This window comes from Delphinus delphis, chromosome 1, assembly GCF_949987515.2.
Source record: "Delphinus delphis chromosome 1, mDelDel1.2, whole genome shotgun sequence".
NCBI classification, from domain to species: Eukaryota; Metazoa; Chordata; class Mammalia; order Artiodactyla; family Delphinidae; genus Delphinus; species Delphinus delphis.
The window spans coordinates 180,936,995-180,957,279 of record NC_082683.1 but is presented as its reverse complement, the minus strand read 5'-3'; the positions used below and the strand labels follow the sequence as shown (position 1 = coordinate 180,957,279).

The following is a 20,285-nucleotide window of genomic DNA, read 5'->3' as shown; positions in this document are numbered from 1 at the left end:
GCCCTGTTTAGCACATAGCAGGAAGAGAAAAGTCGAACCCAGGAAACAAAACCTTGAAGACTTAATGATCTAGCTAGAAAGAGAGAACTAGCATGTATGATATTGGAAAAAATTGATGCTAATATGTGTAGTAATTGCTATTTAAAAAGTAGTGCAAATGCTGAGAAGGGAAGTCGATGTCTATAAGACCTCCCAGCAGCCAGATTTCCCATTTGTAAGGCAGCTTGCCATCACCCTAGGCGGGATCCCTTTTTTTGATACATCAAGGACATTTCTTTTCCTTTATCCTGTCACATTTATGTTTTTCTTCTCACGTGCTGGGAAATAGAAAAGCAACATTTTGCAGAGGGAGATGGAATCCCCAATCTAACAGCTATGTCAACATTTTAAAAATATCTGTATGTCATGTGGCAGTGACTCACGGTTGTAGAAAATATGCATTATCATATTCAATTTAGAAGATTAAAACGGAGAAGATAGAAGCTACTTGGTCAAACATCACCCAACTAAGGAGTGGCAGAAGAACGGTAAGCTGGGTCTTTCAATCCCACGTCTGATAGCACTAAACTATCTTTGAGCAAATTGATTGCAATATTGCTGGATCATAAAATAGATGAATCTATGTCTTGTGTTGCTACAAAATCTTCCTTCATTTGCAGGAGACCCTCTGTATTGTGACAAATCTCTCTCCTCTAGACTCTCATGGCTCCCTAGACAAGCAGCAAACACCCAGGCATTCTGTGTCCACCTGGAAGGTGGCTTGTGCCTTTCATATGGAACAGTTTCTCCAAGACCTTCATTAGCAGCTGCTTCAATCCTGAATTGAAGGGGTTTAGAAACACTGGATTCCAGCTCTTCTGCTAGCAAGTTACACCCTGCATGACAAGGGTCCACGGGCTTGCAAATTGCCCAGACTCCTCCTCATTTGCATTGATGCATTGATCTGCATCTAAGGGGGAGGGTATTTATCCAGAACTGATCATCCGATGTCCACCAGTTTTCTACAGGTAGAACATTAATGCTCTTACCTGTCTTTTAAGTAGATTGTGGGAGTGTGTTGCAGCAGTACCAAAACCTCGGTAGCAATATTACAGGTATCCATGAATCGACTTTAAATGAATTTCCCTTTCTGAAATACATTTGTTGATTTTCTTTCAAACAGAACCAGGTAAAAGTTGGCAATGGCTTTATTTACCAGAGTCACAAAATAAATCCTTTCCCATACAGACTTTCACAAGTCCTAATCTTTTCCTTTTATGAATCTAATGAAGGCCATCCATTGACAGAGAATTCCTATGCTCTGCGCAAGTTCAGATCTGGTTCGATTCTTCACACATTTCAAAGCAGAAAGCACATGTTCTTTAGAATATGATAAATGTAGGTTAAATCCCTGCTCTGTTACAGTCAGCTGTCACTTAATTTCTTTAAGGCTGTTTCTTCATCTGATGACTGGCGATAAACTACCTACCTTTGGGGGTTACATGAGGATTAAATAAGATAATATCCATTGAGCCCTTAGCTAGCACCCTGCTTCACAAAGAACAGAATAGGTTGAGAAAGCATATAATAGCTCTTACTGTTTTTCCCTTTCTGCATAACTTCGAATTATTTAACCTTGCTAACTCTGTAACTTTTTAAACTCAGTGTTGTGCAAATGAAATGAAGTATGCAGAGGAATACTTTTTTGTAACAGGTTAAACTGAATAATCTAATCATAAACCAACTTTATTCTTTCTCACTATTTCTTCTTTACATAAACACTGTCCAAGTTTCCTTCCCCTCCCAAGATGAAATCCTGGACAAACGACAGAGACATTCTAGGCTTCGATGCGTTAAGCAAGGTCAGCCCTAAAGGTTCCGTCTCTCCATCAGTTTGGAGGAGTGTTTTCTCCTCTCCTAGCTCCTGCCAGGCTCAGGCTGGTGGGGCGTGGAGGGGTGGGCTGGGTGCTGATGGGCCGCTTTGCCATTCCCCCAGGGCATCTCCCGCGATGCCTCTTCCGCTGCTTGCAGTCGGGGCAGGAAGAGAGATGCCTTAATGGTGTAGCTGCAATCTGGCTTTTGTGACCTGTGCTGTTCTCATGCCCAGTTACTCCATCGTTACAACTGTCTTACACGAGGGGTAGTCAAGGAAAGTCAAGACAGAAAGCAGTTTCTCTTTGAGGACTAGAATTGGCAGTTCCACGGTTTGGTTTTCAAGAAGCCCATGGGATTCTTTAGGACCTCCCTATTCTTCCAAATTCCTCTCTTGCCAGCCCCTCCCCATGAAACCTACAATTCCACTGCGAAACAGAGTAAGGGAAGACTTACTGTTGTGTGTCAGTCCCTACAATGTAGAAATTCTGGACTTGTCACTGGGCTCAAACTAAGGTTATTTAAGCCTTGTATTATTTCTTGTGGTAGCTATAAACAAATTACCACAAACTTGGCTGCTTAAAAACACACACACACACACACACACACACACACACACACACACACACACACACACACTCATTCTATTAAAATTCTGGAAGCCAGATATTCAAAATAATTTGTATCAGCTAAAACCAAGGTCTTCGCTGGCCAGGCTCCCTCTAGAGGCTGTAGGGCAGAATCCACTCCTTGTCTCTTCTAGTTTTGGTGGCTTTCCTGGTCTGTGGTTGCTTTCTCCTCTTCTGCGTGAACTCTCCCTCGACTCCCTCTTCTAAGGTTGCTTGTGGTCACATTTAGGGTCCACGCAGACTATCCAGGAGAATGTCCCCATCACAAGATCTCTAACTTCATCACATCTGCAAAGACCCTCTTCCCACATAAGGTAACATTGACAGGTTTTAGGGATTTAGGATCTGATTATCTTTGGGGACCAGTTTTCATCCTGCCATAAACCTCCAAGGTAAGGTGAACACAGTTTATATCTACTTTCATAACTCCTACTTCTGCTATGAACTCTTCTCCAAAATGTAATAGGACCTATGCTTCAGGGTCCAATTCAGCATCAATTAGTTATGAAAATACCCTTGGTCATTCTGGTCCACACTGATCAGGTCCTTCTGTGTGATTCACACCTCAATTGATATTTCAACCATTTACTAGTTTTTCATATTTAGGCAACTTACTGATTTGCACAATAAGCTACTGTTATCAACCTCAAGGGATTGTTTTAAGGGTTAAAAGAAAAACCGTATATGGGACCAAGAATTAAGTCTAGAACATGATAAACGCCCAGTATAGTTTATTTTTTCCCTTCTATTAATCAAATTGTGCCTCCCATTTCATAGTTTTAGGATAACCAGTCTTTTTCTAGAGAGAAATTATTTCTTAATGACATACTTTTTAATATGCACTTCATTGTTTTCCTGCCATGATAGCACACTGCTGAGATTAAAAATATTATTGAGAACCCACTGATAGATATCAAAGCATTATTTCCCCCTGCAAAGAGTAATCTCTTGTTTGTAAATAATGGTATTTCTGCAAAACGCTGCTTCAATTACAATGTTTTCTCTTTTGCTTTGTTTTTTAGTAAAAACTTGTAAAGAAAAAATATTCCAAGTTTTAATATTTCAAATTACATAGGATATTACATAGCTCAATCAAGTACATCTTTGCACATGTGGATTGATTCATTTTATATTGAAATATTACTTTAAAATCATGAGAATACAATAATAATTTTCTTTACAGTTTTTTTGATATTTTATCAAAATTAATATCCGTCATCGGTCTGTGGCAATATTTGATTTTTTTTTTATCATGGTTTAGTTTTTCTATTTTGAAGGACACATTTCTTCTATCATCACATCACGCTGTCAGAAGTATCACAGGAAATACCTCCTCTAGGATGTTTACTCGGCTTTAACACAAAGTCGAGCCGGGAGTGCTTGCGGGACAATTTTTTATTGAAATATAACATATTTACATAAACATGTGTATATCTTAGATGTGCTGCTCCATGAATTTTCAGAAACTGAATGTGCTTGTTTGACCACCACCTCCACCAAGAAAGAGGGAATTGCCAGCATCTCAGAACCTCCTTGATATCAGTCACCCCAGTTATTATTCTCTTGCCCAAGGATGACAGCTCTCACCTTCTAAAACCATAGCTTGGTTTTGCCTGTCTTTAAGCTTTCATTACAGTGAAATTATATTGTATTTCCTTTGTTGTGTGTAGCTTCCTGCTTCACACCATGTTTGGGAGATTGATAACTGTTTTGCTTATGGTTGTAATTAGTTCATTTTTATTGATATGTAGGGTTTCACGAGGCTTTTGAACATTTTGGTACAGGAATTGGGTAAGCATGCATATACTTTTCTATCAGGGCAGTCCATCCCTAGAATTTGTGTTGCTGGGTCACGTGGTGTACGTACATGCAGCTTCAGAAGACACTGCCCGACAGCTTTCCTAGGAGGTTGTGTGAACTTATATCTCATGCTGGCAATGTACAAAACTTAGAGTTGTTACGGAGCCTCACCAACGTCAAATATTGTCTGTATGTCATTTCATCTTAGCAATTCCAGCGAGGTAGTAGACATAGAACACTGTGGTTTTAATTTGCATCTTATTAATAAGTGACAAAGATGAGTACCTTCTCCGATATTTATGTGAATTGCTTAAGTGTTTTGCTCATTTTCCCACTAGGTTTTCTGTCTTTGTTGGTTTGTAGGTGTTCTTTACATAGACCTAGACATGATTTTCGGTAGGGTAAATGTCTTGTAAATATCCTCCTTTTCTTTTCTATTAATTTAGTCACTTGACAAACAGAAGTTATCAATCTAACTTTGTTTTTTAGTTTACAGCTATTTTTGCATGTCTTGTTTAAGAAAAATCATACTATTTCAAAGTCCTGTAGATGATCACCCATGTTTTCATCTAAAACTGTTATTGTTTTACCTTTCACACTTATATCACAGTTCGTTTTAATTGAGTTTTGTGACTTGGGTGAGTAGAGGTTAAGGTACTCTTTTTCTTTTCTCGAATGGATAATCAATTGATGCAACACCGTTTATCGACCATACTATACGTTTCCCATTGCACTGTGATGTCACTTTTATGAAAAATTAGGTTGACCTATACGTATGGGTAGAAGTGCTTTTTAAAAATCATTTTAGTGATTGTATCAAATATATACAAACTTAAAGAATATAGTACTGTATAGTAAACCCATATTACGCATCACCCAGCTTCAAAAATTATCAGCTCATGACCAGTCACTTTTCATATACACCAGCGCGTAATTCCTCCCACAAATCCCAGATAGTATATACTTTTATCCTTTGCTATTTCCATATATCTTTCTAAAAGAGAAAGTCTCTTTTTATAACATACTATAATATTTTTGTATTACCATCACACCTAAAAACCAAAAACCCCTTAATACTACCAAACGTCCATTTAGTGCTCGGTTGCTCTGATTGTTTTATAAATTTTCAAGGAGGTTTTTGTTCTGTGGCCTCTCCCAGTTGCGGAGCACAGGTTCCGGATGCGCAGGCTCAGCGGCCATGGCTCACGGGCCCAGCTGCTCCGTGGCATGTGGGATCTTCCCGGACCGGGGCACGAACCCGTGTCCCCTGCATCGGCAGGCGGGCTCCCAACCACTGCACCACCAGGGAAGCCCTTCAGTCTCTTATTATCGATGGTTTTCCCCTTCTCTTTTGTGTGTGTTTTCCCCATAACGTATTTGCTGAAGAAACTGGTTCATTCATTCTGTAGGGAGCCCCATATTTTGGATTTTGTTATTTTAAACAATGATTATTTCCTATTTAAACATGACATTTTAAAAAAAATTCCTGGTTCTTTAGATACTGAACCAAAGCAGGTTATCTCCGTATCACCCAAGTGAAGAGCGCCATTTGAAATTTGTGCTAATAACACCTAATGTTTATATGACAAAGGTATCTATTTTTATCAACAATTTGTCTAAATAAGTATCTTCGCTGGGTTTCTGTATACCCAGATTTTTCAGCCGTGGCACTACTGACATTTTAGGCTGGCTGGTACTTCTTTGTAGGGGCTCTTCTGTACTTTTGGGGTTGATTAGCTGTATCCTTAACCTCTTTACTCTGGATGCCGGTGGCAGCACCCCGCCAGCCAGCTGTGAACACATAAAACACTTATTTTCAGTCAGGCACCGCCCTTGCTTGCTGTTATTTTTTTATTCCTCCTCTTCTTTTGCATTCTCTCACCTAATTTGTGGTAAGTGTCTTGAGAACAGGACCAGTGTCTTCATTTATGAATTAAAAGTTACTGATCGTTGCTCTGTCCTCTTTATAGAACCATTACAAGGACCAAATGAAATAATGCTCAAAAAAATCCCTTTGACGACTGAAGTCCTAGTAACAACGCGAGCCATTTTTAGATCTTTTATTTATTGGTGTTTCTCCACTGTATCCAGCGGGGTCCAGTTCACTACATGGCCACTGACTCCATTTCAAACCAACATTTTTGTGGCGCCTTCAATGTTTTTCCCACGAATCCTTCCTTCTCTCCTCACAAAAAGTAACCAACTTTTCTTCTCGACTTGATTCCCACAGTTTCAAGTTACAGTCTCCCCAGCATCATCTCCCAGCTTCACATGCTGCCCCTTCTCTGGTTCCCATGTTCCACCTCCTTATTTCTACTCCGCTAACCTACCCTCCCACTCCCCTCTCCCTAAACACACTCCCACTTCAACCCTCTTAATTTATATCTTCCCTTTCCTTTCTATGCTAGTCAAGTTTTATCGGATAATCTCTGAAAGCCTCTTGATATTTTTCTCTCTGCATCTCCTAAGCTTCTACAATCATTCTTTGTGCCACATTACTTTTGAGAAAAATTACTGTCTCAACACAACAAATCATTTTTGAAAAGATAAGCAAGACACGGGTCCTGCTCTGGAGAAGCCACAGGAGAGAGACTGAACGAAATAATTTCTGTGTCAAGAGGTCAGGTTGGAATGATGCCTCTGTCATGTCTTGTGAGACTCGCAGAGGAAGCGAAACTCTTTGCTTTGGGGTCGGTGAAGTACATCCACAAAGTGGTACTTCCATTTTTTCTTGGAGGGGACTTCTTATCTGTGGAAGAAGTAGGGAAGAAAATTCTAGGCCCAGAAAAGATCCTAATTCTTTCCTGGGATGGAGAGTATTCCTTAAGATGGTGGCATAGATTCTGGAGCTGAGTGCCTGGAATTTTGTCCCTCTGGGTATGCTACTTGGTTAGGGGTTTTTCAGAAGTCCTGAATCTTATATACTCTTCCAATTGGATTGAAATTTCCAAGGGTGGCTGAACTGTACCTGGCATCTAATGTCAGACGAATCCACTCACTGATGTTCTGACCCGCATGGCCCTGACCACATCCCCCCACTGCCGACAGCCGTGCAATTGGCACATCACCTTTCCAGCTGTCTCTGGAAAGAGCAAAGCCCAGGCTGCTTTGCTTGCCCCCAACTAATCAGGTTTCTGTCCTGGTCAATTGAATTGAAAAAAAAAAAGAAAAGATATCATGTGGAATTCCCTTTCGTACTGAGCTGTTTTCAATGAAGAGGACGCAATTCAAAGAGAGACTTGAGATAGTTTAATTGCCATTCTCCCCCTGATCCCCATCAGAAGACAGATCATGTCTCCACTGTGTTTGTTTCATGTTACTCTTTTTCTTTTTTGCGGTACGCGGGCCTCTCACTGTTGTGGCCTCTCCCGTTGAGGAGCACAGGCTCCGGACGCGCAGGCTCCAGACACGCAGGCTCAGCGGCCATGGCTCATGGGCCCAGCCACTCCGCAGCATGTGGGATCTTCCCGGACCGGGGCACGAACCCGTGTCCCCTGCATCGGCAGGCGGACTCCCAACCACTGCGCCAGCAGGGAAGCCCATGGTACTCGTTTTCTTTCTCTTCTCACTCCCATCTTCTTCCACTATCTTCCTTTTCTCTCTCTCTCTCTCTCTCTGTCTTCTTCCCTCTCTCCCTTCTTCTTTCTGTCCTTCCTGTCTTCCTTGTTCTTTTGATCAGAGATCCGATGCAGAGGACCACTGAGACCCTCCCAGCCAGACTCTGCTGTGCTGCCCAGCAGGGTGCAGGACAAAGTGCTGAGAAAACATGCCAGAGCCTGTGTGAGGCCCTGGAAATGCACTGAAGTCTTCTGATTTTCCCAGTAACGTTCCAATAGGCAGTAGACGCCTTTAGCTGTCAGGTTATGAGAAGCGACGTCACTGAGAGGGGTGCCATTCCTTCTCCCCCCTGCTTCTGTTCTCCGTGGGGTTCGTAGGGTGGAGGACCCATTACAACTGCTGAGATATCTGCTCCAGAGGCTGGAGGGGCCCCTCTGCTTATTCTCAGGAGTGTCAGAGGCACCCTGATTCTTAACATGAGCCCATTTATATCGTCAGTTAGTCTGAGAAAGATGCATCATATTTTCGGGTAGAATGAAACTTTCTCTCTTGTCAAGTGCAACAAGAAGCCCACCCCCGCTAGGGGTACTGCTCTTTAGGGAGAACGTGCCAGACATTATCCTTCCTTCCCGCCATTCGTGACAAGCGCATTTATGCAGTGAAATGTCACCAGGAAGATCCTTCCCACATTAGATGCATGTTTTTCCTTGTCTTTTCCTCCTTCCGTCATCCCCCTGATGTTCCCACTTCTCACCTTCATCCTGGCATTAATGTTTCCTAACCAGACTTTCTCTGACTTAGCGATAAGATCAATTACTGACTGAGGGTCATGGTCCCCACCCTACATTTCTGACTCATCACCATATAACTTGAAAAACAAAAACACTGATAAACCTACTTGCAGATTTGTCATTTCCTACCAGATACTCGCAATAAAAGCATAACTTAAGTGCTTGACGAAACGCTGAAAGATCAGCTTATACGCTTGCCCAGCTTACTGAGAGATAAGGGCTATTAAAGGAGGAACTTCTCCGTTTTGCTGAATATTTCTCTGCAGATAATACATCTTTCCTGACGTCCATTCTGTTCTTCACGACCCACTCTGACCAAGTTGAAATTCCAGATTCATTCTGTGTGTGGTTTCACCTTCCTTGTTGAGGACAGACAGCCATCTAGTATGTGAATGGGTAGCGTGAAAAGTTCCGGATCATCGTCAGGCAAACCAGGGCAGGGACCGGCTTTGCTCAGGGCTTGAGGGAAAGTCCATGGTTGTTCAGCCTCTGCTCTCACCCCCAGCCTTTCTCATCATGCACGCAGGTGACATACATGACCCGGTGGAGCATATCTGTGTAGAGTCTGTGGTCACGGGGACAGATGGTGATGAATCAGCCACCTCCTCCGCTTGCCAGGAAAGGCCCCGAGTTCCTTGTTAAACAATGCACCATCCTCCCTGGGCAGAGACTGCAGGGCGCTGCAAATCCCTTCCCCTGGTGGTCACAGGATCCCAAAGGCGGCAGAGGAAGACTTTTCGCCCTCCTGTGCATATAATTAGCACCCCACAAGAATGAAAGTTTGAAAATTTGACAGAGCCTAAAAATACTTGTTACTTTTCAACAGCACCTCTTTTTTCTATGTCTGAAGCAGCAGAAAAGTAGCTGGAAATAAAATATTGCATTAACTGACAACGAAAATGCTTAAACCTTAGTAAATTAATATATTCTAGTCATTGATTTATCCCACCTCATTTTTCTTAAATGAAATGAGTGTTAGGTAAACTATATGCTGAATAAACTCCAAAATATTTGCACTTATATTTTTTTTCACGTAGCTACTAAACCAAAATAATTTAATATGCATTCGCTTAGTCCAAACTGAGAGCTGATGTATTCAGAGATAGTTGCTTGAAACAAAGTCAAGGTTAAAAGACATAGTCCAGATACATGCCATCACTTATAAAACCAAAGCCAAAATTATCTTGAAAATTACAAATTCGTTGGGTTATTTTTAGGGGCTGCCAAGAGGAAAACCCAGGGTTTGTACCATAACAGCAGTGCTTAGTTTTCCTGAGTCTGGAATGTAGTCATCAACCCAGCTGAAAATAGGCAACAGCCTCAGTGTGCCCTCAGACAGAGACGGCATTGCCCTCGGTGTGTGTGGACAAAAGACTAATTCTTGGTATTGTTGGAAGAGTGGCTGCCACATCACAAACTGCTACTGTTCGAACTTTGCAGAAGCTGCATGCAAAATAAAGTAAATAAAACAACCATCCAGCAAAAACTTTACACAATACCACTTCAATTTCAATGGCATCCCGACGTTTGACCAGGATAAATAGGGTTCATGCTTCGCAAGCATCCATATTTTTAAATTCAATCCCTGAAACTCAGTATTCTTTAACTAATGGCATGAGATGGTGTCTCTTTAGAGAAAAACAAAAACAAAAACAAAAAAACAGAAAACACAACACTTGAGCTTTTATTCTTACTCGAAAAAGAGCTTTGGAACCTATGGGACTAAACACACGAACAGAACACATTTGTTTGCTTCTTTCTTGCTAAAGTAAAAGCCTGCGTGGCTGATGAAAACGTTGATCTATAATAGAATTAAGTGTGGTCGCATTTTCTCCCCAAGCAGCTCAAATCAGTGACTTAGTAGCTGGGGAACTGTGGTGACTTAGTAGCTGGGGAACTGTGGCTGAGACAGGAGGGGACAGTCTTGAGGGGGTGACTTGGCAATGATCAGGAGTATGAAGGACTGGTAGGCCAGGTATGAGCCGTGGAATCGAAAATGCCTTTGACCATGATACCACACATACGCTGGACACCCCTCACCCCCTCCCTTCCCCTGGGGAATGGGGGGCAGAAACACCCAGCCCTACCAAAGGCCTTTTGAAACAGATGAAGCTGAGACTGTGGCAGCTGACCAGCCCTGGCCACCATCAAGCCTATTTTAAATACACTGGTCTCCTGGAATTTCCTAGCCGTTGGAGGTAAAACAAATAAGGCCACAGACATATAAAGAAATATAAAAAATATAAAACAGAACCTCTGAGTGCAACCTAGTTGATTGGAGTCTACTTGAATCAAATGCACAAATGAGAAATGTAAATGTATTATGTGTTATAGAAAGAATATCCTAATTAAGAAAAAAATCAAAGAAACTGAGAAAAGAAGAAAACCAGAAAAGAGTATTTGGCTTGAAAGAGACGTTCTCAGTTTTCTGCTTTTTAGTACCTTATCTCATTTAACCCCTTAATTTTCATTAAACCTTGTAATTTAAATATTATTAAGTTAATTTTTTCATCAAATGAGAAAAAGAAAAAAACTCAGAAAGGTTGAATAACTTACCCCAAGTCACACATATATAGATGAATATAAGAACTATAAAATAGTAGCTTTGAGTGTAAAAATGAAAGGAAAAGAATGGGTACAATTGTAGAAGAAGTTATGTTAGAACTATTATAAAGATTGTCAAAAATATCCCCAAACAGAGAGGAAGGAAGTGATAATGAGCGTTTACAAAGAGAATTTGACTTTGAAATTGGAAGATGGTGAGTGGAATGTTGAGAAAAAATGAAAATTCAAGGTGTGACATCCTAGTGGCCATAAATCAGAACTCTTCAGAAAACCTAACTGCTGACACAACCCTCAGGAAAAACCATTCCTCACCCCGCGGACGTAGATGCTTCATAGGTGTCCTTCAAAATGTGAGATGAACTCTAACGTGGTGATTATCTCACAGTAAAATTCTCCAGTGTTTTTATTGGGTATGTTTTTATCCAACATCTTATACATTTAGCAAAAACTGCTCTTATTATCTGCTAATACTTGTTTGTAAATAGAAATGGGAGCATTTAGTCTTGACTTCTGTTGAGTAAAATGTGGTGAAACTAGGAACCTAATTACTTGTAAACATTTTAAAAATAGTTTGGGAATGGATTTGAAATTGTTAGGTATGCCTGGCTGAGTCCTTTCTGGTTATCCCTCCTACTAATTTCGTGCCTCTAATTGGCACGCGTTTCCATTATGGAAATGTGGCCAGTGGAAAGGGTTAGGAGTTATGCCCACATTTTGCCTGTGAGGCTAGACATTGTGAATCTCGGTGCATTAAAAAGGAGTAGTTTCAGTCATGTGGCTGTTCCTTTGCAGTAGTAAAGTTATTTCTTACGACTGGAATACAAAACACTCATAGGTTTTTTTTTTCTTCAAAGAACAAGGCAAGTCCTGAGTCCATTTTACATTTTCAAGCATTTTGGTAAGGTTGGGGAAATGACAAATGTAGTTAGAATTTGGTAGCCAAAATCTTTTTCTGATCTAAACACTCATTTTAGTGTTATCAAATTTTCCCTGACTTCCTGGTTATTTATTTTATTTGTACATATCTTATTTTCCACCGAGTTTGGTACCAGTTAAAATTCTTTGTGGGCCGCGTGGTATTTCACACATAAGTAGCTTCTCAAATATTTATACTAAAAGAAGTGTAGATGCTAATGACAGATTGAGAATAATTTATTCCCTTTATTTAAAGGGGACCGTTAATGATCGATTTCAGTGTGATGATGTACAAAATAATAAACTAGGATTGGAGCTTCTTTCAAAAGTCAGATTATAAAACTTGAAGACTGTGAAAGTGCTATGCATCGTGAATCTCTTCATGTCTAAAATGATAAAAAAAAAAATAACTTATTCCAGGAGATGTCCTGGGAAGATAGCTACTGAGAATAGGGTCAAAGTGACTGCATGATAAAAGAAAAGGAAAAGCGATACAATGTAGTAGTTTGAGGAAAGCAACACCCACCAACACTTTTTTTTTTTTTTTTCCCATCAACACTCTTGCTGGCCTTGGATCCATTGCCTTTCTACGTATTTGTTTTAACCTCAACCCGAGAGCAGGACAGATGAGGAAGTGTGCAAAGACTCCCTTTGGCATACAAAAGGCAAAACCTCATGGACTTTAGACACCACTGCATACTTAGAGGTGGGGTGATAAAGGGCAGGAGGGAGAATTAGGCTGCAATCAAAGTGAAGGAGGCACAGAGGCTCTACAGGGAAGCAGTTCTACCTCTCAGGAGAAGATGGCTCCAGAAATAGTAGTATTGGTAAGTTCAGAGTCATTAACATTTACTGTCCACACACCATATTCCCAGAAAAAGAGCTGAAACCTAAAATTTGTAGAGGAGAGAAAAGTGAATATTATGGAGAGACAGGAGAATACCGTGGTTTTGGCCACCATGTAAAGAATGACTTAATGGCAGAAGTCATCTTTAATTAAACATCCGTTTCCTGTGTTGGGGATCCCGTTTTACTTAGATCATTATGGTTTAGTGACTGAGGTTAATGCTGGAAAAGTTGCATATGTGGAATCTTTTCTTGCAGTCAAGCGATGAAAGGTGAGGCGAGAATCAGCTACTGCACATTTTTTAAATGTCGATAAAAAGGATATTTGCATGAAATATTGAAATGTAGTGATTTAACTATAAACTGGATGTTCAGATCAAAGAGGGAATTGATTTGAAAATGCAGCAACATGCAGTGATCATTTATTTTCAGATTTCTGCAGTGTAATACAAAAAATGTATAATGAATGCTAAACAGAATAATAAGGCCTTTGAGTGTACAAATGATTGAAACAAGCCAAAAGACTTGTTATGTTGAAAAATGGATTGAGATTTGACAGCAAAACAATAATGAATGTCTTGTTTACATGACGACAATAAGTTTTGTTTGAGTTTTGCTGGTTTGGTAAGTGAATAATTCTAAATGGTGATACTTTTTATTTCTGGACTCTCTAATGCAGATAATGATAATTTTAAAAATCACAGTGGTCAACATCTCATATACAAAATGCAGCTCTAGATCACTGGGAAGATACATTTAAAAACTAGAATTAGTTCAACTTCAACCCAATATCACCATCAAAAATTAAGTAAAGTTAGAATTAGGTTTTACATTATTTTTAAGACAAAGCTTTTCTTTCTTTCTTTCTTTCTTTTTTTTTTTTTTTTTTTGGCTGCACTTTGTGGCATGCAGGATCTTGGTTACCTGACCAGGGATCAAACTTGTGCCCCCTTCCTTAGGAGCATGGAGTCTTAACCTCTGGTCCGCCAGGGAAGTCCCAGGTTTTATATTTAAAATGAACACAAATTATGAGTGGAGAGTTGGATGAAAATTATTAAGATAATTTTAAAGTACTATGAAACTGGATGAATTGGGAACTATTTTAAAGCTGAAATTTATATGAAGGAGGTAAGCCATTACCTGTATACATATTTATATACACGGTTCTATATGTTCAAGAAAATAAGTGATACCAAATGTTCAGTGTCCCTAGGCACCTTTTTAAGTGAAAAGTTACCCTTTCAGATAGCATGGAGCTAAAATGCCGATTTGCTTTTGTTACTTTGTAGGAGAAAGATGAGTGGTATTCTTTTATCTGTATATTTCTGAGGGTCTGTCCTTTTCACTGGGAAAATTAACCACCAGCACTTACGTGCAGATAAAATGATTCTCCCATCCCCTTTCTCTTCCTGAACATCTCCTCTTCCTTATTTGCAATAAAATGCAGCATATTCTTCCAAAGGAGAAAGTTGAAATGGGATGATCAGAGTTATGTCAAAATCACTTTGAAAAATAAGGCGCTGATATACTCCACCAATACCTGATGCCACAAAAAAAAATCACAATATTTATAAACATGTTTTTATATAAACATGTACTTATAAACATGTTCGAAAGCAGAAATCTGAAGACAAAACCGTAGGTTTTATATGGCACCTTGTCCAATGTTAGTTATAATAATACCTCAACACACTTTTTTTTTGTGTGTAACGCGGGCCTCTCACTGTTGTGTCCTCTCCCGCTGCGGAGCACAGGCTCCGGACATGCAGGCTCAGCGACCATGGCTCACGGGCCCAGCCGCTCCGCGGCATGTGGGATCTTCCCGGACCGGGGCACGAACCCATGTCCCCTGCATCGGCAGGCGGACTCTCAACCACTGCGCCACCAGGGAAGCCCTCAATACACTTTTGATAGCACTGCTACCCTCTTTAGAAAATCTAGGGAAAGCAATTTTTGAACACTACTGCACTCCGTGTGGCATTTCAAGATTCTGTGTTTCTAATTTTAGTAATAGATTTGGACAGACCAGAGTAATATGCTGATGTGATCATACAGGTATCGACTGAATCTATAAAAGTGGAATTATAAACTTGCTGAATACATTAATTTTTAACATCATTTATTGAGGTACAATTTACACACAATAAAATCAGCTTTTAAAAATATACAGCTCAATGCGGTTTGCCAAATGCTACCATCAAAGCGTAGAGCATTTCTATTACCCCAGACATTTCAGTTCTTACAATCAATACTCCGTTACCCTATCACCAACTCCTGAGGACAACTATTCTGTTTTCTGTTTGTAGAGTTTCCTACCAGCCTTTTCCTGAATGTCATAAAAATGGACTCACACTGTGTGTCTGGTCTGGTCTTTTGTGTCTGGTCTCTTTCACTTAGTGTGATGCTTTTGACACCCATCCATCCATATTGGTGCCTGTATCGGCAATTGCATCTCGTTGCTGTCATATTCTGTTGTAAGGATATACTACAGTTTACCCGTTCGCCAACTGGTGGACGCTTGTGTGTGTTTCCAGTTTGGGGTTATTACAAATAAAGTTGCTCTGAAAATTTGCTTACAGATCTTTGTGTGGATACATATTTTTATTTCTCTTCAGCGAATATCTAGAAGTGGAATTGATGGGTTATAAGGCAAGTGAATATTTTAATTTATAAAGAACTCTCAAAATGTTTCCAAATGGTAATTCCACTTTGCCTTTCTACTATGTATGACAGTTCCACTTGCTCTGTGTTTTTCCTAGCACGTTTTTCATTTTTATTACTTTACCTCACTTCATATATAAGAATCTTTCAACAGTTTATCTCCATTCCTTTCCTCTCATCCTTTGTACAGTTTTTGTCATACATTTTGCTACTATACATGTTATAAATTCCTCGGTACATTGTTACTAGTTTTGCTTTATTTTAATTAATTAATTAATTTTTTGCTGCACTCCATGTGGCATGTGAAACTTCCCTGACCAGGGATTGAACCTGTGCCCCCTGCATTGGAAGTACAGAGTCTTAACCACTAGACCACCAGGGAAGTCTTCAGTAGTTTGTTCCTTATTAAGAATAAGGAAAGAAAACCTCTTTAATTACCTACATTTTTACAATTAGATTCTAGTGCTCTTCATTCCTTTGTGGAAATTCATATTTCCAACAGGTATTATATTCCTTCTGTTTAAAAAATGTCTTTTAGAATTTATTGTAGGTTTAGTTTGCTAGCAAGGAATTCTCTCTTTTTTTGGTATATAAAAATGTGTTTATTTGGCCCTTAGTTTAGAAAGATTGTTTGCTGGGTATAGAATTCCATGTCAACAGAAGTGGAGAGAACATTGTGGGGGACAAGATGACCAGAGATGTCAGCCAGGAATTAACACTGCAGAGAAACAGAAAGAATGAAGAAAAAGAATAGGGTTTGTCAGTTAAAATATAGCTCACTGCTCCAAGATCCAAGAGGCCACCTGCATTTCTGGCCATGCATCCTTTTCCATCTTCAAGCAATGTTGCTTCAAATCTCTGACTTACTGTTCTGCAACTGGAATGGAAGAAACTCTTTGCTCTTAAAGAAGTCATGTGATTAGGTCAGTCCCTAAGCCCCCAACCTGCCCCTATAATCTCTTTATTTAAACTCAACTGATTAAAACTTAAGACACTAATTGCATCATGCACTCCCTTCACAGAAGGACCTAGATTAGTGTTTGATTGAATACCTGGGACAAAGTGTGTATATGCCAGGGACAAGGAATCTTGGGGCTGAGGAGATGGCTTATTCGAATTCTGCCCATGGCACAGAGAGGAGGAACTGACCTCATTAAAAATGGGAAGTCAGGGATATTTTATTGGATAGAAAATGATGAAACATTAGGGACATTTTTATAGAAAAAAGAGGAAAGTTGAAAAATTATCAACTGAAAATGAGAAGTTGAGAAATTAAAATTATTCACCAAATATGAAAAAGACAGGGATGAAAGTGGTATTTTGAGGTCCATAGGATAGAACTGGTAATCAACATAAGTTAGTAAAGAAGTCCATTCTTCTCTGAAGATCTTTTGGAACCTGTCAAGGATGTAGCTAGAAGGAGTTAGAGGTTTATAGTAGAGAAAATTTGAGCAGCTGAGGGACTCTTGGCTGTTACAGAAGCAAAAGTGTATGGCTAGATACATAGCTTAGGGTGATTAAGGGGTCAAGAAAAAGCAGAAAGCTCTGAAAGATAGGGAATAGGAAAGAATTAAGAGGAAGGTACTGTAAGTCATAATGAGGATGACAAGCTCAGATATTTGAAAGAAATATGTGATCAAAAGCTAAAAGGTTGATTTAGATCTAAAATCAAAACACTGAAAATACAATTTTCCCCACCTGATGACCAAGTAAAAAGTGTGATTGTGTGATGATATATGGCTAAAGAAGAGATGAGAGGCTTTAAAAATTACGTGGTTGGGAAATGCTGAAGCCAGGATGCCAGCTTTGGTTTTTAATAAAATGGTTGTAATGTCTATTAAACTTACTTATACACAGACAAAGCCAGAAAAGTCAAGAAGTCCATTCAGGCTTATAACAAAATAGACAATAATCCTTGTGCCTTTCTTCTCCAGTTTGCCTACCTATAGAGACAGTCATTTTCAACAATTTTAGCTGATTGTTTTGGTGTATACTTTCATACTTTAAACAGAGGATTATATCGCTATTTCTTGACTTTTTGTTCCAGTTTAGGTATTACCTATTTCTTTTCCGCTCCAGAAAAGATGAATTTTTGTTGTCTTTCACTCTCATGCCCTTTGCTCTTACCGCAAATATACACCCCCCCCAACACACACACACACAATCTTCTCCCATACTCTTCATATAGTTTACATAATTTTGGTTAGATCAATGTTTACATAATTATGAAGAAGTAAATGCTATTCTGACCCATATTGTACGCTGAAAATATTTTCCTTTCTTAATTTTTCATCCTCTAGAGTAAATAGTTGTCCTACTTCTAGTTGTGTATTTTTTTCATATATTAACACTAATTCAAATCCACACTCTCCACCAATTGTCTGAATCTCCTCTTAGTACTTATCAGTTAAGCAATAAAATTTATCTTTTGTGACGTCTGTTCTGAAGACTCCTGGTCTGCCCCGTTCTGCACTGATTTTCCCTTATGCTTGGTACACAGCTATCTCCCTGGAATTTCCATTTTATCATGACCCCAGATTCCTCTCTCCTTTCCCCCTACATCCAATGCCTCCACCTTCATTGGTGCAGACCCTTGTCTTAACGAAGCAGAGTGTACAGCAGCTTCTTGAGAAAGGGTACAAGATAGATTACCTTGGCGACATTGAATGTCACTTCCGTCACCCCTGATTTATGGTTTGGCTGGGTGTCAAGCCTTAGGTCTGAATTAATTTCCCCTGAGAATCTTGTAGACATTGCTCCATTGTCTCCCATTTCCAGAGTTGTTCTTAAGCAGCCTGAAGCCTTCCTAATTCCGGCTCCCTTTCATGTGACCCATTGATATTTTTCCCTCCCTGGGAAAGCTTATAGAATCTTATCTTTGCCCCCAGTGTTCTAAAATTTCATGTTAATATGCCTTGATAGGGGTCAATGTTGAATCTAGTTTGCTAAGCACACAGGGGGCCTCTTTCATTCTGGTGACCCATGTCCTACAGTTGTGGGAAATATGCCTGAATTATTTAATTGATCATTTTCTCCCTTCAGTCTTTATTTTTCTTTCTTTCTGGCACTTCTGTTATTGGGATGTTGTACCTTCTCGACCATTCCTCTCATTTTCTTCTCTTTATTCCTCTTAATTTTCCTTGTTTGTTTTTTAAAATTTCATATGTCTCACTTTGCAGGAGGTTTCCTCAACTTTGTCTTTAAAATCTCTATAGAATTTTTGCTGACTTTTGGTAGCACCTTATTCTTTGTTTATAAAACATGTGTTTCTCTAAGGATATAAATAAAAGATTTTGATCTTTTTCCATGCAGAGTCTCTGTTTCCACAGATTTCTTTCTTTTCGTTCTTTATTTTGAGCTCTGTCTTTTAATTTGGAGGCTTTATGTAAATGGCTAGTGATCCTTGAATGTCTATAAAAATATCAAATTACCATGTTTTACACCTGAAACTAATAAAGTATTGTTACATCAACTATACTTCAATAAATAAAAAATAAACAAATGAATACATAAAATTAATATTCATAAAAATAAAAGTGGGGAATTTTAAAGCTGATTGATTGGGGACATTGAACTTGACGGAACTTGTTACCGTAATCTTCACTATAGGTTATGCCATTTCCTTGGGGAAAAAAATATAATTATATTTATGTTGTTTCTCTTGGTTGAGCTGATTCTCCATATATAGATCTTCCCACAGCTTGTCTAGAGGATATAGTCCTGGCTGTTGTCATTCTGGAAGCTAAACTGGGGAGAAAGCTAGGGGCTTACTACTCAGTATTGTAAATGTTTGCTTAATCCTCCCATGTTCAAAGGAATGTGCCTGGCATCCCCCAGCCAGAGACCTTCTGTCTTACTTACCTCCAGTCTTTTGCTGGCACAAAAGCAAAGAAGCCATTTGGCAACATGCGATGATTGAGAAGATCTGAGGTTCTAGTTGTTTCTCAGTTCTTTCTTTATTTATTCTGGATGTTTAACTTTTTTTAATATTTAAAAAAAATATTTTTACTGAAGTATCATTGCTTTACAATGTTGTGTTAGTTTCTGGTGTACAGTGAAGTGAATCAGCCATATGCGTACCTATATCCCCTCCCTCTTGGACCTCCCTCCCCCTGCAATCCCTCCCATCTGGGTCACCACAGAGCACCGAGCTGAGCTTCCTGTGCTATACTGCAGGTTCCCCCTAGCTGTCTGTTTTACACATGATAGTGTATTTATGTCAATCCTAATCTCCCGATCCATCCCACCCTCCCCTTCCCCGCTCTGTGTCCACATGTCTATTCTCTATGTCCGTGTCTGTTCTTGTTAAATTACTTTTTTAAACTATCAATTTTCTTGAGGAATAGTGCGCATACAATCAACCCCATCTATTTAAAATGTGCAGTCCAATGAGTTTGGACAATTGCATTCACCCATGATCACACAAACTCTATTAAGATACATCATATACCTGCTATTCACAAAACAGTCCTCCTGGCACTTTTGCAGTCAACCCCTCTTTCTGTCTTTATCCCAGGCAACTACTATAGATGATTTTGCAATTTATATACATGAGATATGGTGTGTAGTCTCTTGTCTCCTGCTCTGTCAGCATAATTATTTTGATATTTACCATGTTCTTATATTTATGGTAGTTTGTTCCTTTTATTGCTGAATAATATTCCACTGC

At 39.4% G+C, this 20,285-nt stretch overlaps 1 non-coding gene across 1 annotated transcript; it reads right to left on the bottom strand.

The window, feature by feature from the left end:
* Nucleotides 1-15,925: 15,925 nt before the first annotated feature.
* Nucleotides 15,926-15,998, bottom strand: TRNAG-UCC (transfer RNA glycine (anticodon UCC)). The gene has a single exon. It is a non-coding gene; the product is annotated as a tRNA-Gly (tRNA).
* Between the last annotated feature and the right edge of the window lie 4,287 nt (nt 15,999-20,285).